Source organism: Mauremys mutica, chromosome 4 (genome assembly GCF_020497125.1).
Source record: "Mauremys mutica isolate MM-2020 ecotype Southern chromosome 4, ASM2049712v1, whole genome shotgun sequence".
Classification (NCBI taxonomy): domain Eukaryota; kingdom Metazoa; phylum Chordata; order Testudines; family Geoemydidae; genus Mauremys; species Mauremys mutica.
In genome coordinates this window covers 64,932,206-64,955,455 of record NC_059075.1, presented here as the reverse complement: position 1 = coordinate 64,955,455, position 23,250 = coordinate 64,932,206, and the positions used below count along the sequence as shown (strand labels likewise).

General features: G+C 44.7%; 1 protein-coding gene across 13 annotated transcripts in view; it reads right to left on the bottom strand.

The window, feature by feature from the left end:
• The window catches only part of DPF3 (double PHD fingers 3), a 262,881-nt gene that overhangs the window by 184,635 nt on the left and 54,996 nt on the right, over positions 1-23,250 (bottom strand). For 3 of the 13 annotated variants that reach the window (XM_045013997.1, XM_045014000.1, XM_045014001.1), the window contains one exon: positions 19,235-19,388. The exons of 9 other annotated variants lie outside the window; for them this stretch is intronic. The gene's annotated coding sequence lies outside the window, so the exon portion shown is untranslated. Of the gene's footprint in view, positions 1-19,234; positions 19,389-21,674; positions 21,988-23,250 lie in introns of those variants that run through there. One more of the 13 variants, XM_045014002.1, reaches the window with a different exon arrangement.

The following is a 23,250-nucleotide window of genomic DNA, read 5'->3' as shown; positions in this document are numbered from 1 at the left end:
TGGAGCAGGCCATCAGTTCCGCGAACATCTCGTCCCTAGTCTTTTTCTTTCGCCGCCTAATCTGCGCCAGCCTCTGCGAGGGGGATGCCGGGGCAGTCCGGGAAAGAGCCGAAGCTGTGTGATGGGAAAAGTAAGTGATTTCCTTGAACAGATACATGTTTGCGAACAGTGAACACAGTCTAGTCAGTTTCTCTGAACAAGACCATACAGGGCAACAAGTCTCACGAGATCTCAGGACAAGTTCGAGATTTCGGAATACACTCTCATTGGCTGCGGCATTGCACAGGAGAGCGGACAAGTGGGGAGAGACAGCTGAATCCGTCTAGCAGACAGTCCTGGTAAGCCTTACAGTACATTCTGCTTATCAGTTAATGGATAGCTGTGCCCTCCCGCTAAAGGCAATCTGGAAATCATATACTCTGACCCTTTTCCAGCCACTCCCGCCAGTGCACGGGAAAGATCAATGTATGCTTTTCCTATGTGGCCTACAACACGTGGCTGTTAAGCGAGGGTCATTGTTATGCAAAGTAAAAGTCAACCATTCACAACAGTAACAATACACTAATTGCCCTAATTAGATGCAGCATTTCATGAACGAGATCACCCTGAGGCGGGTCCCTCGGAGTCACAAAGAGCGGATGCTAAGGGAAGCCCTGCAGAGACCAGGACCATATGCGGCCATGCTTGTGGAGGCGATGATTCCCATCTACATAAGGATGTCCTGGCGCGGAAGAGTGTGCTTCCACGGAGCACCCAACAAGGCACCTCTCCCCAGGAACCTCCTGTGGAGGCTTTTCGAGGACCTCTATGAGACCTTTGTTGAATTGTCCCTGGAGGATTATTGTTCAATCCCTATATGTGTGGACCTACTTTTCATATAGTTTTTCATTGAAAATTTTATATATAGTATTTCTATTTTTTTATACCTGTTTTATAAAAAATAAATGTTTACATGTTTATAGCACTTACCGCCTGATCCTTCCCCTGATTCAGAGTCCGGGTTAACGGCCGGGGAGGGTTGGTAGGGGATCTCTGTGAGGGTGATGAAGAGATCCTGGCTGTCAGGGAAAGCGGTATTGTGTTCGCTGTCGCCTGCGCCGTCCTCCACAGACCCTTCCTCATCTTCCCCATCGGCGAACATCAAGGAGGAACTGTCCAGGTTCACTATGCCATCCACTGAGTCCACGGTCACTGGTGGGGCAGTGGTGGCAGACCCACCTAGAATGGCATGCAGTGCCTCGTAGAAGCGGCATGTCTGGGGCTGGGCTCCGGAGCGTCCGTTTGCCGCTCTGACTTTTTGGTAGCCTTGTCTCAGGTCCTTGATTTTCACGCGGCACTGCATTGCATCCCGGCTGTATCCTTTCTCTATCATTGCTTTGGAGACCTTCTCGAAGGTCTTTGCATTCCGCTTGTTGGAGCGCAGCTCCGACAGCACAGACTCCTCGCCCCACACACCGATCAGATCCAGGACTTCCCGGTCTGTCCATGCTGGGGACCTCTTTCTATTCTTGGATTGGCCGGACTCCTCTGCTGGAGAGCTCTGCATCGTTGCAGGTGCTGTGGAGCTCGCCCCGATGTCCAGCCAGGACGTCAGATTCAAAGTGCCCAGACAGGAAAAGGAATTCAAATTTTCCCGGGTCATTTCCTGTGTGGCTGGTCAGAGAATCCAAGCTCGGATTGCTGTCCAGAGCGTCAACAGAGTGGTGCACTGTGGGATAGCTCCCGGAGCTACTAAGTTCGATTTGCATCCACACCTAGCCTAATTCGAGCTAGCCATGTCGAATTTAGCGTTACTCCACCTGTCGGGGTGGAGTACCGAATTCGAACTAAAGAGCCCTCTAGTTCGAATTAAATGGCTTCCTGGTGTGGACGGTTGAGCGGTTAGTTCTAATTAACGCTGCTAAATTCGATTTAAAGTCCTAGTGTAGACCAGGCCAAAGCTTATAAGATTAGGGGGATTAGGCCAAAAACCATGCATGTGGCAACCTAACCGTGCACTGCAAAACACACAGTAGGAGTCACAAATCGCTGCTATAATAGGCAGGCCTGAAGGCATTGTTCATTATACATATTTTCCCCCACCCTCAGTCTCCCCAACAAAGCAAATATTCAGCAGCTAGCCTGTAAGTTAAGATGTATGTAGTCACTTGACTTCCTTGTGTCTTAACCAAGCATAAGATTGCGCAAAAGCAGGTACCTTTCCTGGAAAAAAAACAGCAAGCTTCCATGCGGGGTGAATAATTTATTGAACGATAAATACATTATGATGACAACAAAGAGCCCTGCTCCAGTCCAGTTTGGGATTTCTCTTTACTAACACAGGCAAGAAGAGCCAGCTAATAAAAGCTGCACATTTCCCACTGTTCTTTCATCTTCAGAGAACCTTACAAACATGAATTGGTCTTCACCCACACCCTGTGTAATAGGGAAGTAGTATATTGCTATGTCATAGATGGGGATCCTGGAGCAGAGAAAGGCTAGGGCCTACATTCTCAAAAGTGGCCACTGATTTTGAGTGCCGTAGTTGAGACACCATGAGCCTGTGTTTCTTTTTTGCCAACTGTTTTGTCTTATTTCAAATCTCCTGAAATTTCGTGTTCTTCAAACCCCAGTTTCTGGAGTCATGCAACTACATGAGAATCTCAGCTTTATATATATATATGAAGTTTCTAGCTCTAGTTCAAGGATCGGCAACCTTTGGCACACAGCCCGTCAGGGAAATCTGCTGGCAGGCCAGGACGGTTTGTTTACCTGCAGTGTCTGCAGGTTCAGCCGATCACAGCTCCCACTGGGCACAGTTCGCTGTTCCAGGCCAATGGGGGCTGTAGGAAGCGGCGTGGGCCGAGGGATGTACTGGCCGCTTCTTCCTGGAATTGCAAACTGCGACTGGTGGGAGCTGCAATCGGCCAAAACTGCAGACGCTGCAGGTAAACAAACCATCTTGGCCAGTCAGCGGATTTCCCTGATGGGCCGCATGCCAAAGGTTGCCAATCCCTTCTCTAGTGTTTGCAGAGAAAAGCTTGAAAAATGTGACTCCTCAAAAGCCCAAAATCCAGAAGACAAATTAAAAGAATCCAAAAATTACTATTTAAAAAAAAATCTCATTATTTTTGAACACTGAGGGTTGGCAACACTGCAACTCCAGTCAAGATATCTCAAACAGGGCACAGTAATATGGGGCCTCTATCTGTTAATGCCCTCATCTAGCAGGATGGGGAGCTACAGCACCTGACTCCATCTACATTATACCACCACACTCAATTCTGTGTTCATCAAGTTTAGGAGTTCTTGGCTTCCCGTCTTGTGCTCAGGCCACTAAACCATGCACTCTCCTCTCCCTCATAAATGGAACAAACTTAGTCGTGTTCTTGTCTTACAACTTGGGTGTAGAGTTCAGTTAACACTTTTCACACCGTGACAGGTAAATCTAGCTCTGGCTTTAACTGGAGTATACAGTTGAAACTCAGAGTTACGAACACTAGAGCAGGGATCAGCAACCTTTGGCACGCGGCCCGCCAGGGTAAACACCCTGGCGGAACGGCTGGTTTGTTTACCTGCCGCATACGCAGGTTCGGCCGATCGCGGCTCCCACTGGCCGTGGTTCGCCCCTCCAGGCCAATGGGGGCTGCGGGAAGTGGCGACCAGCACATCCCTTGGCCCATGCAGCTTCCCACAGCCCCCATTGGCCTCGAGCGGCGAACCACAGCCAGTGGGAGCCGCGATCAGCCGAACTTGCAGACATGGCAGGTAAACAAACCGGCCCGGCCTGCCAGGGTGCTTACCCTAGCGGGCCGTGGGCCAAAGGCTGCCGATCCCTGCACTAGAATTACAAACTGAACAGTCAACCACATACCTCATTTGGAACCAGAAGTATGCAATCAGGCAGCAGCAGACACACAGACACAAAAGGCAAATACAGTACTGTGTTAAACATAAACTAGTAAAAAAAAAAAAGGAAAAGCAGCATTTTTCTTCTGCATAGTAAAGTTTCAAAGCTGTATTAAGTCAATGTGCAGCTGTAAACTTTTGAAAGAACCACCATAATGTTTTGTTCACAGTTATGAACATTTCAGAGTTACGAACAACCTCCCTTCTCGAGGTATTCATAACACTGAAATTCATAACACCCTGATTCTAGCTATGTCACTATCCAGCAATTACAATAAAAAAGTTTGCTCCAGTTGGCGCTTCCATTTCTTCTGGTAAACATTTGCTGATTTTTTTTAAAAGGTCTCAGAAGTGAGGAAGCTGAGACCTTCCATTCCATCCAGACAGGCAAGTAACTGTGAAGGCTTCCTCAACACAGCTCTGCCAATGAACCTAAAGCCTGAACCTCAGCCTTCTTATTTTAGTGCTGGGCCTCTCCTCAGAGATTGATCCTACTACTCAACTGAACATGTATATATTAAACATTGAAGGAATACACAAAAGCTCATCTTCTCCTTTTTAAGTACAGCTCTTGATGATCAATGACCTACTATTATTATTTAGACAGTGCCATCAGAAATGCACATGGCACTGGTGAAGTGAATTGGGGGTCTCAGTCTCATTTTCCGTGGACACATCACTATAAACACTACTACTAGCATTAATTGGCCTCCTTGCTAGCAGTTTCAGCAGAGAAGCTGAGGACTTTAAGGGCCATATATATATCAACACACACAATTGTGTGTTCATCAAGTTTGTCATCCAGCCTCTGGCTGGGGAGAATATCTTTCTCTCTCACTCCTGCCAGAGCAGGGTGGGTGGGAGAATCTTACACTACCACTGCTCAGACCAATTCTGCAGATAAACAGATGACTCAGGCACCAGCAAAAGGAATAAGGAAGAGCATTCCCTTTCCTCCTTCAGCACCTCCCCAACCCCCATCGCAATACCTTTGCAGGTGTTAGCTCCCACTGAGGTATATTTATTACTGATAAGGGACTTCTTCCCCCTCCTAAATCCCAGAGCTCCTTCTTGAATATAGTGGCAGAGAGACTGTCAATGCCCTGGCTACCTGAGATGTGCTTTTGTGCATGCAATGTCTAATAGCCATAGTGCCCCTCCCAAACAGCACAGACGATGATAGTAATTTGTCCTGCCAGACAGACTTTCAAAGCTCTTTACAAACTCCTATACTGTACCTGAGTTTTATTATCTCCTTTTGGGAGCAGGGAGGGGACTGGGTCATAGAGCAGTTAAGCAACCGGTCCAAGCCTAGTTAGTGAGCAGGGAATATATCCTACGTGTCTTGACTCCCCGTGCTAGAGCTCTAATCGCCACACACTTTCTTTCCTAGCCCTGCACCAGCATATTGCAGCTTTCATTAACATTTCCAGCAAAGGCACATTCTGAATTGTTAAAAAGGACTTTCCCACCAAACGGACCAAAGAAAGAGGTGTGTGTGGGGGGTCTCCCTTTGGCAAATCTTTACATTTGAGCCCCAATTTTCAGTTTGCAGGATATTCTCAGAATTCAAAGAAGGCGGGGTCCTGGTTGCTAAGCTTTCCAGAGGCATGGTCTAGGAAAGGAGAGGTATCTTCTTACAGAGTTTCTAGGTGTCCTATGATAAGCAGAAAGTATCACGTTATCTGCCTTTTCCAGGTGTCATGTGAAGGGGTCAGAGGTCTGCTTCAGTTTAAAAGCCCTGCTTTTATGGAAAGTGTGAACAGTAAGGCAATGGAGTTCGTAAGGGGGGGAGGGGTGCAAAGAGAGAAAGATAAGGACTTCACGGGTTCCCTGTCAAATTAAAAGTTCCTAGCAGCGATCACTGGTATTACACTTATCTACAATGCATTCAACTCAGCCTTCAAACTATTTTTTTTCCTAGCATTACCTTTTTTAGGTGCTTTTTACTTCCCCATTATAGTGTGTTGTTTAGTTTTTCTCAGATAAATTGGATTCCTATGTCAGATGCAGGTCTCAGCACATGTAGATAGAAGATTAAGTTCTCATTTTTGTATCATTATGCAAATACAGGACCTTGCCCCAAACAACCCCTGATGCCTCTGAAGCACTCACTGACAGGATCTGCAAATACAGTGTCTCTAAGGATACAGTCCTGAATCAATGAACTCAATAGGAGCAGGGCCTAAAACTTCTAGGAAAGAAACATACGGGATCTAAACATCCTACTTGTGTATTCTATTTTGATGTAGTGGAGTTAGAGGGTTAATCTTATTCTGTTACTAAAATTCAGACCTGCAAAAATTCTATTCTACTCCATTTAGATTCATCCATTGTGCCCATCACAAGGGTTGGTGAGTGGCAAAAAAGGACTTAATTTCCCAAAACCAACCACTGGGGGCCAAATCTGTCCTCAGTTACACTAGTAAGTATCTATTTTAGGATTGAATTTAGCCCTTGAAAATCTACACTTCACACATTGTGAATATTATAGTCACTAAAGGGAACCTGGGTTGTGGACAGTAGGTATTTGTGTTCCACTGAGATTAAGGAAAAGAGTGGACTCCTTTTCTCACCCCCTTTTACCTATTCTCCCATCAATGTTGGCAGAGAGGTTTTCCCCCATGAGGATATGAAGGGGAAAGAGGCGATCTAACTCCCTTTAATGTTAATAGGATTTGTGCACGTCACAAAGAATAAGATTCCATAGTCTTTACAGTGGTGGGGAGAAATATGGGAGTTGAAGAAGATTCTTGGAAATATGAGTCCTAAGGAGCAGGTTTATCAATGTGGCTTTCCATCAGGATTCGAGTGGTTTTTAATCCTATGCCTACACTATGTAACGTGAGACTCCTGACAGTCATTCAGAATTAAGAATTTAACTTTTTACCCTAATCCCATTGATGTGGGTTTCATTCTGTGAAGTTTCCTTTACATTTTAGCACATACTATAGTCCTTTGGTAAATAGATGAGCCTCCTGCTTTTCAGTATTTATTGGCTGAAAATCTCAGCAGCTGGGGCAGTATATTTCAATACTGCCACCAAATAGTATGAAATTGGCATTTTTCAGCCCATTAAAAGTGTTCTTTCTTTTCCCTCTCACCCCCCTGGTCCTTGGGTGAAAGAAACAAGAACAGGAGGGGGTCAACTAGCTCTCCATGCGGAGACTGATAGCTCCTGCAATTCCTGGGCTCTGCATGTTGTGTGACAAAGCCATACTTAGGTACAGGGAGGTACTGTTTCAATGGCCCAAAAAGAGAACTAGGAGTCAGGAACTCCCAAGTGGTGCTCTTGTACAGCTGGGTCTCCAGGCAGACTGATAACCATGGAGAATTGAAGCGGGGGAAACATATATATATAAAATAATATTCAACCAGAGATACAGCTACATTCTAGAGAGAGGCATGATCTGGCACATGACAAGGTGCCGGAACTCCTGAATGCTAATCCCATCTCAATATGATCTTGGGCAAGTGACTCCATCCCTTTGTGCCCCTGCTTCTCCATCTTTAAAATGTCACAGCGATTTTCATTTTTACTGTGTGGGGAGTACAATGCTTTGAAGATGTAAAGTGCTAAATAATGGTCATCTGACAAATTACTGGCAGCTCCTTAATGCAAAGCACTGAGATTTTAACGTAGAGCTTTCCTGATCATGTCTGCACAGTCAGAGTATTCACACAACACTGACTAAACACCCAAAGTCCTCTCCAGCATGCCATGGACTCAGTGTAAAACATGGGAAGAAATTTCTGGGATAAGCCTGTTCTGTAGCTGTCCCAAAGTCCTGGGTCCAGATTGTACATATAAGGATCTTCAATAAAACTTCTCCTCCTCCCATTGCTCCCATACATACATTGGAGAGAGCCCTCTGTAGCACTGAGGGGCAGACTATGGAGAAGACAACACAGTCTCCCTGGCTACTGACCCTGCAAAGAACTGGGAGCAAAGTTAGTGCAGCCTGAAGCTGCAATAACTTGCCTGTGGGCTGCCTCCACAGTGTGGAGTCCATCTCAGGATGGTGTTCTAGGGCAGCAGCAGATGGAAGAGTCCCTGCCACCACTGCTCTGCTATGTTGCCAGAGAGGAGGCAGGACATTCCAGGCAGCACGGCCCCCCAGATCTGGTTTGTACCCCTGTTGCTGCCATCAATAGCCATTGAGATGATGATAAAACCATCACCCAACTCCACAAAGGTAGGAACTGTAGGAAACTATGATGAGGACTTCATAGAGCATTCATTCTCCTATGTGGGGATTTGCACACAATGCACATTTTGGACCCTGGTCAGCAATTAGGAGATGTTCCTAGGCCATTGTTATATCTGTTGTAAATAATACCAAGCTTCTATTAAAGCCTTCTTCCCGGTCAGAGCCTCAGTGAAGTCTCACCCCTTTAAGTGATCTATGTGCTGCTTATAGTCTGTTGTACTCCTGTGACTCATTGCTGAGGTTTGGTATCTCTTTGTCTTAAATCTATCACATGAAAAAACCTGCACCTGCTATTCTCCCTGCTGTAAAAGTAATAGAGAGCAGGGGTGAAATAGTCATTTGGGGCAGCAAGGACGAGCTGATTCTTAAACCTATGATTCATTTACCATAACGCCTGAGTTCACCATTGCCTTGCAGCTTGTGCTGTCATTTACATCAAGCCAAAATGCTACCAGATCAGAACAGGCTTTTACACCCTCTTTCCATAGGTGGAAATATCACCAGGGAAGGTAATGGATAATCATGTCCTGATCCTCCATCTAAGACCTTCTCCTCAACCCCATCCCATCCTTCTAAATCCTGCTTATTGTCAGTATAGGTCTATTTAGACCAAAAAAATGGAAGCATGGATGAACTAAGTAACAGTCTGAATTACAACTGCATAGAGATACAACAAGAGCTGATTCCCAGCACTTAGTGTATTTGGCTAAGCCATACATTTCTGATAGCTATTGTTAAGTAGTTATGACTTAGTGTTTAAGATTATGCAAGGATTGCAAGAATTTTAGGAGGAATTAGGGTGGATAGCAGTTAATGATTTTTTAAAAATAAAACAAAGAACTGGATTTTTATTTAAATCAGATATTTTAATTTAAATTAAAGGTTTGTTTTTTTAAAAAGAAACATTTAAAAATTAAATTTGAAGCTGACAATACATGTTAAGGCCTAAACTTTCTATAATCCATTAAAATCATTTAAATTAAATTTTAAAATAATATGTTTGCTACTAAGTTTTAAATAAAGTCAAACTACTGAACAGGTGCGTGTCACTGACTAAGTTCCTCGAACCAGAGTTTGTTAAAAGTGGCAAACCAGCTTTTGATAGCAGTAGCCTCTTCTGAAAGGGAAGAGAGAATATTTTCTTCATTTTAGTTTATTCAACTAGTTCAGTTCAATAACTAGTTCATTCAAAGTTAAGAAACCAACTGGGAGTTGAAAAAGTAGGAAAGCTTGTTTTCCTTTTCAAATCCATAAATAAAAACTAGGTGTGAGAGGATGAGATCTACTATTCCTAAAATCCAAAGGACAGGGTGACCAGAGACAATCAGTTAATTTATTAAACAATTAATTGAGTTAGATTGAACTGCAAAACATGAAAGTACAAAAAGTAAAATGCTGGTTTTGTGCACTTTAATTAAATTTGAATTTCCAAATAGAGCTTGACACAAGTCACAATTAAAAAATTAATCTAGTAAATAAGAAATGTATCATTCACCATTTTCTAATATAATAAAAAATGTAAAAATAAGAATATGAATAAATGTAAGTTAAGCTATATAATTGCTTAAATAGACATGTATAGATATAATGTATCTTCCTGGTTAGCAAAAAGAAGCACCAAACTGAGTGAAAAGGCTATATTTAGAGGCAAATCAACATATTTTAATAGTTACCAACCAATGAGAGTCAACTTTTTTTAGCAAAATAACTGAAGTACAAATGCAAAACATGATTAAAATCAATGATTTAAATCAAGATTTCCTGCTTGCTGATTTAAATGATTAAAATAGGCGATTAAAATCATTTTGACTTAAATCAATCCACTCAGAGGATTTCTAGGAGAAATTAGCAGCGAGAGGGGAAGGAAAGTGGTCACAAAGAGCCAAATCAGTTGACCTGCTCCCACAAGAAACCCCATCTAGGAGGCCTCGGGGAAAAGCTTCACAAGGTCCCCCTTGCATTTTAGCATTTTCTCCAAATCCAGTGGTAGCAAAGGAGGGGGCACAAGATCCAGGGCCTACAGATTCTTGTACAGATTTTGCGGGATCCATTGGAGGCACACGACATCTGAGCAGATGACATATGCTACTTCCCTGTCCTTTGTGGTTGAGCCATGATGACCAGACGCCCAGGGAGAACAGTGGCCCCAGAAAGCAAACCTTGAAAAATGTACCCAGTATCTATCTTTCTTGGAGACAGGATATTGGACTAAATGTACCACAGGTCTGATCTGACAGAGCAATTCCTATGTACTAGCCCAAAGACTAAGCCCTGGTCTACACTAAGCTCGGGGGTCGAACTAGGGTACGCGAATTCAGCTACGTGAATAACGTAGCTGAATTCGAACTACCCTAGTTCGACTTACTTACCCGTCCAGACACCGCGGAAGCGAACTCCGCGGCTCGAAGGTCGACTCCGGCAACTCCTCCTGCCGCGGTGGAGTACCGGAGTTCGAACTAGCGCTTCCGGGGTTCGAACTATCGCGTCTAGATCAGACGCGATAGTTCGAACTCCGAGCAGTCGAACTCGCCGCGTCGACCGTCCCGGTAAGTGTAAACGTGGCCTGAGTCTACTAGCTAGAGCAATAAGTATCTGTACTGCCACAGCCCCCCAAAGCCATGCTACAAGCAATTTAAAGCAATAGTTGTATATTTTTTAAAATTATAACATAGTGGCAATTGTACGTTCTTTGGGGCAGGGACTGTCCTTTACTATATGTTTGTTTGTACAATGTCTAGCATGAGTTGGGGCCTCTAGGAACTACCATAATACAAATACTGATAAGCAATTTTCTATTTCATAGTTTTTAAAATGTAGCTAGCTCCAACTCTCTCACTTTTGTTATATCGTCTTTTCTTTCCTATCATAGCTCATAATACACCTTTTCTAACCTTGTCTTCAGTATCTTTCCACTTATCCTTTTCTCTCTTTCTTTCCCTACTTTGTGTTCTCTACCCCTTGACAATTTCTCTCTCCTTTCTTCAATCACTTGTGTCTCCAAAAAGCTCTCCCCTCTCTCAATACCATGCTTTTATTTTATAGCTCACCCCATGATTCCCATTGGTCTCCCCCTCTTTCCCACACCCATTCACCGACCTTCACATACCCATTCGCACATACCAGAGGGCTTGAAATACTTACCAGTCCTCTGCTAACCAAAGACCAATATCCAGGTGACAAGCTGTCCCACAGCCGCTGGGAAAGAGAAGAATTCTGGGATTCCTACCAGGGTGCCTGGACTCTGCTCGGGGACTGATCATTTATATCATCTGCCAGCTAGCTGGCAAACCCTACCACTCTAACTTCTAAAAGGGTAAGGAGAGCTCTCTTGCTCTCTCTCATCCCCTCTCCCACTCTAAAGTCCACTGGATGCTGTGAGAGGCTGCGTCTCTACTACTTGTCTCTAGGGTTGCCAAATTTCTGATTGCAGAAAACCAAGCTCCTTGCCCCGCCCACCCCTTCCCAAGGCTCCACCCCTTCCCCAAGATCCCATTCTCTGCTCCCTCCACCCCCCCCTCCATTACTCACTCATTTTCACTGGGCTGGGACAGGGGGTTGGGATGCAGGGGGGTGAGGGCTCCAGCTGGGGGTGCATGCTCTGAGGTGGAGCCAGAGATGAGGGGTTTGAGGTGCAGGGGGGGCTCCAGGCTGCGGTGTGGGACTGAGGGGTTCAGAATATGGGAGGGGCTCTGGGCTGGGGCAGGGTATTAGAGTGTGCGAGGGGGTGAGGGCGCTGGCTGGGGGTGCAGGCTCTGGAGTGGGGCCAGAAATGATGGGTTCAGGGTACGGGAGAGGGCTCTGGGCTGGGGGTTGGGGTGCAGGGGGGGTTGAGGGCTCTGGCTGGGGGTGGGCACTCTGGGGTGGGGCTGAGGATAGAAGGGTTTAGGGTACAAGAGGGGGCTCGGCCAAAGGGTTGGGAGTGTGGGATGAGGCTCAGGGCTGAGACATGGGAGGGGGTGCAGGCTCCAGGCAGCGCTTACCTCAGGTGGCTCCTAGAAGCAGCTGGCACGTCCCTCCGGTTCGGGGATGGCCAGAGGACTCTGCGTGCTGCCTCCGCCCACAGGCGCCACCCCCGCAGCTCCCATTGGCTGCAGTTCCCAACCAATGGGACCTGTGGAGCCGGTGCTCAGGGCAGTGCCTGGGCCATGGGCAGGGGCAGGTGTGGAGCCCCCCGACTGCCCCTGCACCTAGGAGCCTGAGGGACATGCCGGCCGCTTCCAGAAGCCACGCAGAGCCAGCAGCTGTGCCACAGACCAGACTTTTAACAGCCCAATCAGCTGTGCTGACCGGAGCTGCCGGGGTCCCTTTACAACCGGGCATACTGGTCAAAAAATAGACACCTGGCAACCCTACTTGTCTCTGCTTTATTGAAGATTTTGCCCCCTTCCAGCTTCCTCCTACAGATTTAAAGAAACAGAATTTCACAGCCAGAAACATTCCTTTACAAAGAAATAGCACTGTCGTCGGCTTCTACAGAATCACTGGTGTGGGAAAGCACCTTGCTCACCAGGGTGAAAGAGATAGTGGATTTTTCAAGCCCTGCTTACAACCCCTTTAGAAGGAGGGCTATGCTGCATGAAAGGGCTCTTCTTAGAAGTCAACACTGACGTAGGCTGGCTTGTTGATTATAAGCTCCCTAATAGGTGCTGAACACATTTAACTCCCAGAGGGATAAATCCCAAGTGTTTTACTTAGTCCTTACTCAGGCAAACTTCATTGTTTAAATAAATAAATAAATAAATAAATAAAAAGAAAGAAAGAAATCAAGTAAGGGCCTCAGGATTTTGTCCACTGACTTTCATGGGCATTACAGATGCTCGGCTTCTCTCAGGATTTCACCTAAAAGGTGGAACAAGTCAGCAGGCACCTTTAAGTGGTCTGTTGTTTTGAGCTAGTCTATTTTGCAATTGGATGCCTTTGGTTACTGGGCAGATAGTGGAACTGTACAGTGGCCACAAAGAAAATCAGAACTATTCAGTTAGCGGAACAAGGACACTCTGAAACAGAGCAGACCTCTCTGAGCTATCATTGTCAGCGTAGGCTGGGGTGAATGCCCTTTGTACAGAGTTACTATTTGCATAGTATAGAATAACTGTTTGCTAAGCCGTGTTTAGGCACCCCTACTACACTATGTACAAAGAAAGAGAACACACCAGCCTCACCTCAGAACTTAAATATTTGAAGAAAAGCCAGTGTGAGATAGGGAAAAAGAGTTGTCACTCCAACCACTTTTCTCCTCCCAATCAAGAAATCGTTGTAGGTGGCACCCATTTTGATTGTTGTATACGCAGCAATAAATTCCAGGCACAAGGCAAAATGTATAAGTCGCACTTTTGGGGATTGTTGTTTTAATTCAGGACAGGTTATTATGTGAGTCCAGGGTGCGGAGCTCCCCCCGGAGTACACAGCACAGCATTTCCTTGGAGAAATCATCCCTAGCTTTAACCTGACAGTTTTCATGTGCGTTTCAGTACTATCTCTTGACAGTCCCCTCTTTTATGGCAAGAGCCCTCTGCCTGTTTCACTCCTCAGATGTCCCCAGAGGCCAGGTGTGGTGGCACTGTGGACCTACCAGTGTGTTCTGGAAACATGTACTGCTCTGAACTAGTAATAACATTTCCTTTTCTGTCTTTAACCCTGAGAGAAGCATTTGCTCTACAGACTGGCTCTCTCCTCCTTCCCTCCCACCCACCCACTCAACAGACCCTATTTTACCTGTGCAAGACTGAAGTTAGGTTAATAGGTGCCACAAAATCCTTTGCTGGAGCAAGGATCTCATTAGGTGCCTGGCACCTCCAAATATTTCATTTTAAACACAAATGCAAATTTATCCTGGGCCCTGGAGGGATCAAAGCCTCAAGAATTATCCCTGTTTGCAGTTCCGCTTCATCTCACCTTCTGAGCTCTAACCAAATCCACACAAGTGGGCTCTCTCCTCCTCTTCTTGACTTGTAATAGCATTGAGGCAAGAGACCACTGAACTCCCAGCACTACTGCAACACCTCCTTAGACATGGCGTTGAAGGAAGCCATCTATGCCTACCCGGCTCTGTCCCCAAAATTGTGTTTACTCTCTAGTCGTCTCCCCCAAACAGGATTTCTAAGATTTCACAAGTGCACAAACAGAAGTGGATCTTCAGAGCTTACTCCTGCCTGTTGAAAGGTCCATTCATATATACCTAGTGTTCTGAAAGGTTCAGATCCTGCAGCACATACATTTTGGATTTTTTATGCCAATCCATGTAGTGCCCCAGGAACATCAGCTCCAGATTCCTGACCAAGGGCCTGCAGGGTCTGTAGCTGCCATGTGCCCATTAACACCCATTACACTAGTGCAAAGAGGCCACAAAGCAGCTGCATAGATTTCCCCTGTTCAGGAGGCCCAGAGCAGGAGCCACAGAGCACAGCCAGCTCTAAGTCGTCACCCCCCAACAGAGTCCCCAAGCACAAAGGGCTGTTCTACAGATGGAACAGGGCATGTGCAGAGCGGGAGGGAGGAGTTGTGGCTAGGACATCTCCATGCCCTGGTTATTCTTCAGCTACACAAGGCCCATAAGAACATTTGACAGTTAGGTGTAACTCAGGTCTGCTCTAACCTGAGCTGGGGCTGACTGGTCCTCTGAAGCCCTGAAATCAGGTAGGTTCAAGCCACCTCCCCTCAGTATCTCCTGCAAATCTTTGGTCATTCCAAGGAAGAGGCTGCCACAGATAATCGATCAAAATTTTATGAGTGCGGTGAAGGCTGGGACAGGACTTTAGAATACTTGAGCTCCATTTCACACCTCACTAATGAGACTTGATTTAAGGAGCTACCAGTTACTTGGGACCCAACAATCGGACATCAAGAATCTTTCAGTGTATCCCCGAGATTTTGAATGGTCCAGGTCATCCACCAAGTGCTAATGCAAATCCTGTTGCCTTTGGTGTATTTTATTTTGAGGCAAACATGTCCCAGTTTCCCCATCAGGATTCTCCTCTGTTTCCAGTTCCCTACCACACCGCACCAGGACAAAATAGCCATTTGATGTGAAAGTGCCAACAGCCACCTTTAATTATAAATAATTTTAGAAAAAACATGTTTTAAAAGTGTCACATAAGCAGAGAGGTAGCTGCATTGAGGAGCAATGGTCACTGATTAGAGCAAGTCTGAGACATTACTAAAAACTCATCCCTCATATACTGACTTCTTGAGGGTACAGGAGTGGAAAGAAACTGTGTCTAGGAAGCCAAGTGTAGTGCTTCCTCTAGTCAAATCAGATCATTTCAACTTTCCCTATGATTAAAACTCCTAGTCAAGACTCTCCAGGAAACCATCTAAATAGGGGCTTGTGATAACTAATGCAAATTTATTTATCTAACAGGAATTTGAACTCAGATTTTATTCTCTACCCTACTGGAATGACAGTCCTATCCATAAACACTGACTACAGAAAAATCCTCTTCATCTCAATCTACACCATGTGAAACAGTGTTGCAACACAATTATATAAAACACCCTGAGCTGCAGCAATACCTTGCACTCCCAGACAACACTACCACTATTTAGCACTTATAGAGTACATTTCATCCGTTGAGCTCAAAGTTTTACAAAGATGGATATGGATTATTATACCATTTTTGAATGTGGTAACTGAGGCACAGAAAGGTTGTGACTTGGCTAGTCAGCAGCACAGCCGGGAATAGAATGCAAGTGTTTTCACTCCCAGTCTGGACGATACTGCCTGCCTCGGTACAACAGCCAAATCAGGTATGTAATAAGCATTGGTTGACTCAGTTTGTTGAAATGCCTGGTATAAACTCTGGGTGAAGTGGTACAATCTACAATGTCCTCTCCCCAGTGTTGACAGGAAGGCACAAGTGTTGCCTTTGTCCTGATTTAGCCAGTGATCTTAACTCCATCCTGCATTTAAGAGTCTTGTGTTTTTAAAACTACTCAAAGACGCCTTCTTGCAGCCACAATGCTAGGATCTATGAGACAAGTGCCTCTGAAGTCTCATAATGCACTGGCACAACTACAGAGGTTGGTAATGGTGTGTGTGTGGACATGTCAAAATGATTCTGTGTAAAAAGATTGAAAAGTCTTACTAGATGGATGCACTACCACACTATTAAAAGCAGCAAAGAATCCTGTGGCACCTTATAGACTAACAGACATTTTGCAGCATGAGCTTTCGTGGGTGAATACCCACTTCGTCGGATGTCTTGCATCCGACGAAGTGGGTATTCACCCACGAAAGCTCATGCTGGAAAACGTCTGTTAGTCTATAAGGTGCCACAGGATTCTTTGCTGCTTTTACAGATCCAGACTAACACGGCTACCCCTCTGATACTTACCACACTATTGTGAGACTAGGCAAGACAAACAACCATTTCCCATATTCACTGTTCCAACAATGGTTCCCTCAGTTAGTGCGGGCACTCTCTTATAGTGAAGGCACTTTTCTCATCCTCAGAACATCTTCAGTCACAGTGAAAGTTCACTGTAGCCTGGACTTCAGTTGGCACATTGCAATATGCTGAATGAAAGTTCTTATTTATGTCAACTTCACAACAAATGGGGTTCCAGGATAGCAAAGTCCATGATAACAAGTTTCACTGTATTTGTTTTAGCAAACATACTTCCGAAAAGAAACAACTACTGAGAACCAGAGTGGGTTTGTCAGAGAGAGAAAGAGACCACTGCATGTTACGCTGATGGGAAATGTCACGGATCAGAGCTGCTGCATCTCTGACCCTCTCTCTGGTCTCTCCATGTGCACCTCCTCGTGCCATCACCCCTCTCAGAGTAGAATCCTGTGATTCTCCCACTCTTAGCCCAGGTTGGGGAACCTCATGTATCAACTGTTCTTACCCCACAGATCCAACTGGATTTAGGCACCTGAAGTTCTTCCCTTTTGGCAGCTGTGACCAGTGAATACAGCGACCCAAAGCAGACTTCTTAAAAGAAGATATTGTCCTATCTTAAAAGTAGGAACAAAACATAATATAAGAGAAAGGATTTTTAAAACAATGAAAGCTCTACACACTGGCTGTGCTGGTGACGTGACAGACCTCGCTGCTTCAGACATCCAGGAGTGCCTGAGTGCCCCAGAGAGGGGAAAAGTCCCTTTTTTATCCACAATTCTTTGTTCTCCCTTCCTGGGCTTTTTTGACCCTGCTAGTCCAAAACCAGTTTGATGGGAGGTTGAGCCAGTCCCCTCCAGTCCAATTGCTCTCACACTGCCTTGTAAAAAACCCCAAGTGTTTGTTTGAGGGATGCCTTATACTGAGTCCTTGTTTTTTGCCATCCTGCTTGTTATTTCCAACAGCCCTATTAAACTAAACCAACATATTCAGACTGTAAACATCCCTTAGAACCATCTGACAAACATATAGAATGCATACTATTCAAAAAGTATTACAAGGCCACTCCAAATCCATCACAGGGAAGAGGAAACTTTCCAACCAGTACATTCTTGGAACAGCTCTGTCAAGCAAAGAAGCAGCTGTAATGAATTTTTGGAGGGGAGCAAACAGAGAGATCAAAAGGCACTTTCCTTGCAGCAATCTGAGATGGCCCCTAGTGGTCCATAATGTTTCTTATTGGCTCAAAGTATTGAAACATAGTCATTGCTTATTTGATGCAGGAATCGTTCTGCAGGTGTCACCAAACCTAGAGATAATTACTATGCATTGGTTTCAGGGGGACAAGAAAGAAGGGGGAATAAATTGTATAGTTGGCATTAATGCACGGGATGAAACACTCTGCTTCAAAACTTCAAAGCAGCAGCAAGTCAGCTGAATGAAGTTGGCAGAATGGTAACAAATGAGTTTCATGACTGTGCTATTTTTACTGTGTAATACAGAAACTATAAAAGAACAAACATTGTATGTGTGTTTAATGCCAAACCTAACCGTTGCTAACATTCTTGTTATGATCTGATTAGAATGGCACCACCACCACTTGCTGAAAACGAGTTCATTTTTCCCCCTCTGCTAGTGTTTTCATTACTGGAGTTTTACCAGACACCGTTGTGAGAAAGAAAGGTGAACAAAAACCCAGCCCAACGTATTTAAGAGCATTTAACCATTCTGGCTCATTGACAAATTTAGTCTCTCCTGTGCTTTTAAAGAGCTGATGACGCCTTATGGAAAAACTTTTTAAAATATGATACTGAAAAACAATTCTGCCAATGTGCTATATTTTCTGCTTTATCCCTTCCCTCGCTTCTCACTGGCAGAGGCATTTACATGAAAACAAGACCTTGACTCTTTAAGTAGAGGTTAATTCAGATCTGAAATCCACAAAAGCTTGTGGGTGTTTGGATCCAGCCCATTATAAAGATAGGCGAGAGTCATAAAACTTCAGATCCAACTTTACTCTTAAAAGTTAACAAGAGGTACTGGGAGCCAATATTTTTGTTCAGGTCCCTTTCTATTTCCAAGAGCCCATCCGCTCTCATGTTAAATCTGTTTGGGATGTCACAGGTGGCTGCTATTGACAGGACTTTCCCACCACAAATAGAGAATTTTGATGACTCTTCAAATGGGAAAGGAGGAAGAAAACCTCTTGTTTTCATGTAAATGTCTCTAGTAGCAGGGTTGTTCTGAGATAACCTGGACTTGATTCTCCTCTCACTTACACATACACTGACATAACTCCATTGACTTCTGTTGACCAACGTAAATAAGATCAGACATTGACAATAGTCTTTAAAATTACCAAAATAAACGTGAAAAAACAAACAAGTATAAGCTATTCTACTGCTGATTGGCATCCTTCATATCTGGTAAATTTTATTATGGTTTCTCTATATTCAATATACAGAAAAAAGTCATTTCAATCCAGACACACAATCTTCTACTGTTATGTGACAATGGAAAAGAAATAATCACCCTAAATCTCCTTCTCTGCGCATTACAGCATGTGCAAAGAAAACCCTCATCTCATAAAGGTTGCAGATGGATCATAATTACAAAAATAATAATTCACACTTAAATATAGCCACAGTTGAGTGGCCTTCAGGCTCCCTGGTTTATAACACAACTAGAGCAATGGAAATATTTGGTTGTTACCTTCTTTGGGAATGTACAGAAAGAAGGAGAGCTAACCTTTTACTGACCTTAACCCTATCGTTACAAAATTATGACTCTTACCTTCAGGATTCTGAAGCAAGGCAGGGAAGGGAGACTAGTATGCAGATTCCCATCCTGCTCCAAGAAACCTTTCTTCAGTGGTTATACTGGTGACTGTGTTTCCTGAAGAGGGCTGAAGGATCCATGAGTGCTGACAGTTTGCATTTCATTGTTGCTAAGTCATGAGACAAAGATAAAAATGCAAAAGAAGCTGAAAAAGTAAAACCTTGGGGGTTTTGAGTTGACTCCTACCAAACGGGGACACAAAAAAGAAAAACACTGATCTTGCACAGTTGTGAAAGAAGCATCCAGGAGTCTGCAATGGCCGTTTCTAAGGGTCAGATTCCCATCCCTTTACTCTGTATATCAGCACCTTAGATTACTAGTAGTCCCATTGACTTCAATAAGGGGATGGGAATTTAGCCTCAAGCCACAAAGTGTCCTTCCTGTTGGAAACTTGCAGTGGCAACCCACAGCAGAATCCCATCAATGAGGAAGTGCTGGGAGCAGAGGATGGAATGGCCATCATCCCCATTAACAGGTGTGCCCAAGTAGCACACAACAATTTAATTGCAATGCTGTTGTTAGAGAACTGCTGAGCACATCAGGTTATTGCAAAGCCCCATGGAAACAGGAGGAGACACTGTATGCAATGGGACAGGGATTGACACTGTTACCTTCCAGTGCCGGGGCAGGGACAAATGGCAGGCACATGGCATGGCAGCCCAGCATGTGTGGCTGGAGAGCAAGGGGCAAACACCCAGCAGTAAAGCAATTCATCCCATTTCTGCACATATCATAGCTCTGGAGAAGAGCAAATAGAACAAGCATGAGAATTACACACCAAAGGCCTCATCTGCACTAAACCACCTGAAGGCAATTCCTGCAAACAGAATTACTTACAATCCCCATTAAGTGGCACTCATTAAAGATTTTGCCCTTACATCAGATGTCCCACTTAAACATGTTCTAACTAAATGGAGTAAACCGTGAAGCAAAGTGTGCATGTCCCATGTTTGACACATAATAATAGTCCCCACCATAGCAACCAATTACATTTCACAGAGAGAGGGGGAAGGTTTCAGGCTAGGAACAGACAGCGGGCACCAAATGAAATGCACAAAAATAAAATTTCTAGGCCTGAGTCTCTACCGCCTTGCACCTTGTGTAGTCATTTATACCTCTGCAAAGTGGGTGTGTAAAATGCTACCAAATCAGCCAGCTAGTGATTCGCATTAACTTTGCGCATGTTTAAATTGATTGCACAAAATGCTGGGCAGTGAAGAATCAGGCCAATCCTTACAAATAAAAGGTCCTTAGCAACAAATGATGAAGGGGAAGTGGCACAGAAGATATAGGATGCATAATTCAAATAGTTTTGGAAACCAGTCAATTTAGAAAGGTTACCATGAGCCCGCAGCTGCTCTTTAATAGAAAATCTGCTTCTGAACTCCCACCATTGTCAAACCATAACCCTGTCAATAATATAAAGGGTGCAAAAAATTATGACCAGATCAGGACATTAGTTTCCTTTCTGGGCAGGAATCCCAGCATAACAGATACTTATGCATATTCTGTCCTCATTTTATCTAATTACAGACATCTCTCTAGGGAAGGGGAGGAGAGAAGAGGCTTGATCGCCTGATTTTAGGTCACTTACGCAAGGAGTTTCTGGGATATTCATTGATCCAAAGAGTGCTGTAATATTCAAAAAGTTCCCAGAGTCCTCTTGTAAAAAATCATTCTTTTCCATTACACAAGTTGTTGAAGTCAGCCAATGGGAGAGTTAGAACATGCGCCACAATAAATCAGTACAAAGTGTTTGAAAGGCCAGTACATTGATTAGCCAACAATATCATTTTTTCCTAAGACTCATCTACTATAAACATCCGCTCTTTCCTATATTTTTACATACAATCTAGTACACAAACAAACACATAATCTAGTCATAATAAAATCAATATAATAAAAAATTAGAATAAAGGTCATTTCCTAAAATCAAAAGATATGCCACTCATTTGGCTTTTGAATTAATGAATGTAATTCTGTTGAAAGATGCCAGGATGCTATACTGTCATATGTATTGTTAAGAGTCAAATTCAGACCTGGTCCAAGCAAGTGAAATTCCACTAAATGAAATGGAGTTGCAACTGCTTACACCAGATTGAATTTGGCCCCAAAGTCCTCAGTATTTTCACAAAACAGGTACAGCACTGCAAGCTTCCCATTGTCACAAAATACCTCATCCCTGCTCGGAGGAACCATCTTTAAGGCTAGGTCTGTGTTCAGTCTTTGTCTTCTCGTATAAGGTTGCCCCACGGGGTGGTCAATTAGTGCTAAGTGGGATAGTGGCTTTCATGATGCAGGTGTTTATACACTAGAAATGGGACCCAAGATCACCAAAACATTCTAGACATGATACTAAATATTCCACCTGCTTTAATAAATATTATAGCCCAACCTGTGCTCTGCTGGTAGTGCAGCATGCAGGAGAGCCAGGTTCGAGTCCCAGTCCTGGTCTCTCAGTTTTCTAGGCCAATAAAGATCTGGTGTCCCTATCACAGCCATCTTTCCAATTAAGGAGCTCTGGACAGAAATTCCTTCAGACCAAGTCAATATCAATCACTGAATGGTCAGCATCCTCAGTGAGACATTCCAAACGCCTACCCCTAAGAAATGTCTCCACAATGGGATTATCAGTTGAATCAAGCAGAGGTAGTGTTCACATTTCAGAGGCCACCCTTTGCCATCCACGATGGCTGGATGGCATCACGCACCCATCTCACGCAGGCATCATACCCCATAACACATCAGGACAGAACATTATGGAGGCACCTAATGCATTTGGTGACTTCTATGCTGTTGAAGCAACAGCATGAAAACTAACCTAACCTTGCCCATCCCAAAGGGTGAGTTTCAGACTGTCATCTGATTGCAAGACCCATAGCTGAGGCCTCTTTACACAGCTATGCACCTGCCCTGTGGTCAGGGAGTAGAATCAGCCCTCAACTCAAACGCCTGAATGACAGTTAGAACTGGGCAAACTGTCAGCCAACCAGGATGAGGGCAGTCTAGCCTAGTAGTCAGAGCAGGCGGTCTAGCCCAGTGGATAAGGTCAGAGCCATAGTCAGGAGCCAAAGCCAAGGGTCAAACCAGAAGGCAGTAACCAGATACCAGACCCGAGGGTCGAGCCAGAGTCCGTAGTCAGGATCCAGAGCCAAAGGTTAAACTGAAGGTCAGGAACTGGACCAAGTAGGGTATCAGGCAAGGAGTGTTCAAGGCAGGGGCAGGACAGAGCAAGATTGAGTGCAAAGCAGGAGAAGCAGGAACCAGGTCACACAGGAGCAGGCACAGTGTTTGCGTTGAGAAGCCAGCAAGCTGCTGCTGCTTCTGGCATAAGAACCAGCCTGCTGGTCTCTGCAATCAATCAGGTTCCATGGTTAATCGGTTAGCCTGCTGCAGGCCAGCTGATGAGGCTGACTGGAGACTAGCTCTGCTGCAAGCCCTGATTCCTGACAGTACCCCCACTTTGAGGGTACCATACCCTGGCCTCTCAGGGTAAGTGGGGCGGAAGGCATGCAAGAGATCCAGGGCATAGATCTGTTCTGCAGTTCCCACATTCATCTGGGCCATACCAATCCCAGTCAATTAGATATTGTAGTTTTCCTCAAAGCCAGTGAGAGTCTAGAATCTGCCAAACTACATATTCTTCTTGGCCCTGAGCAGTTATAGGCAGAGGAGGGGAAGTCCAGAGTAGAAAGGGATTTTTGACTAATGGTTTTAGAAGAGAGATATGGAAGATGGGGTGAATCTTGAGGCAATCTGATAGCTGTGATTTACAAGTAACCAGATAAATCTATTTCATGATCTGGAAAGTCCCCAGGTACTTACAGTTCAGCTTTGCAGAGGGGCAAGTCCATCAAAGATTCCAGGTGGACAACCAGACCTTGTCTCCTACCCAGGGGCAGCTCCAGACACCAGCGCTGCAAGCACATGCCTGGGGCGGCAGGCCGCGGGGGGTGGGCTGCCGGTCGCTG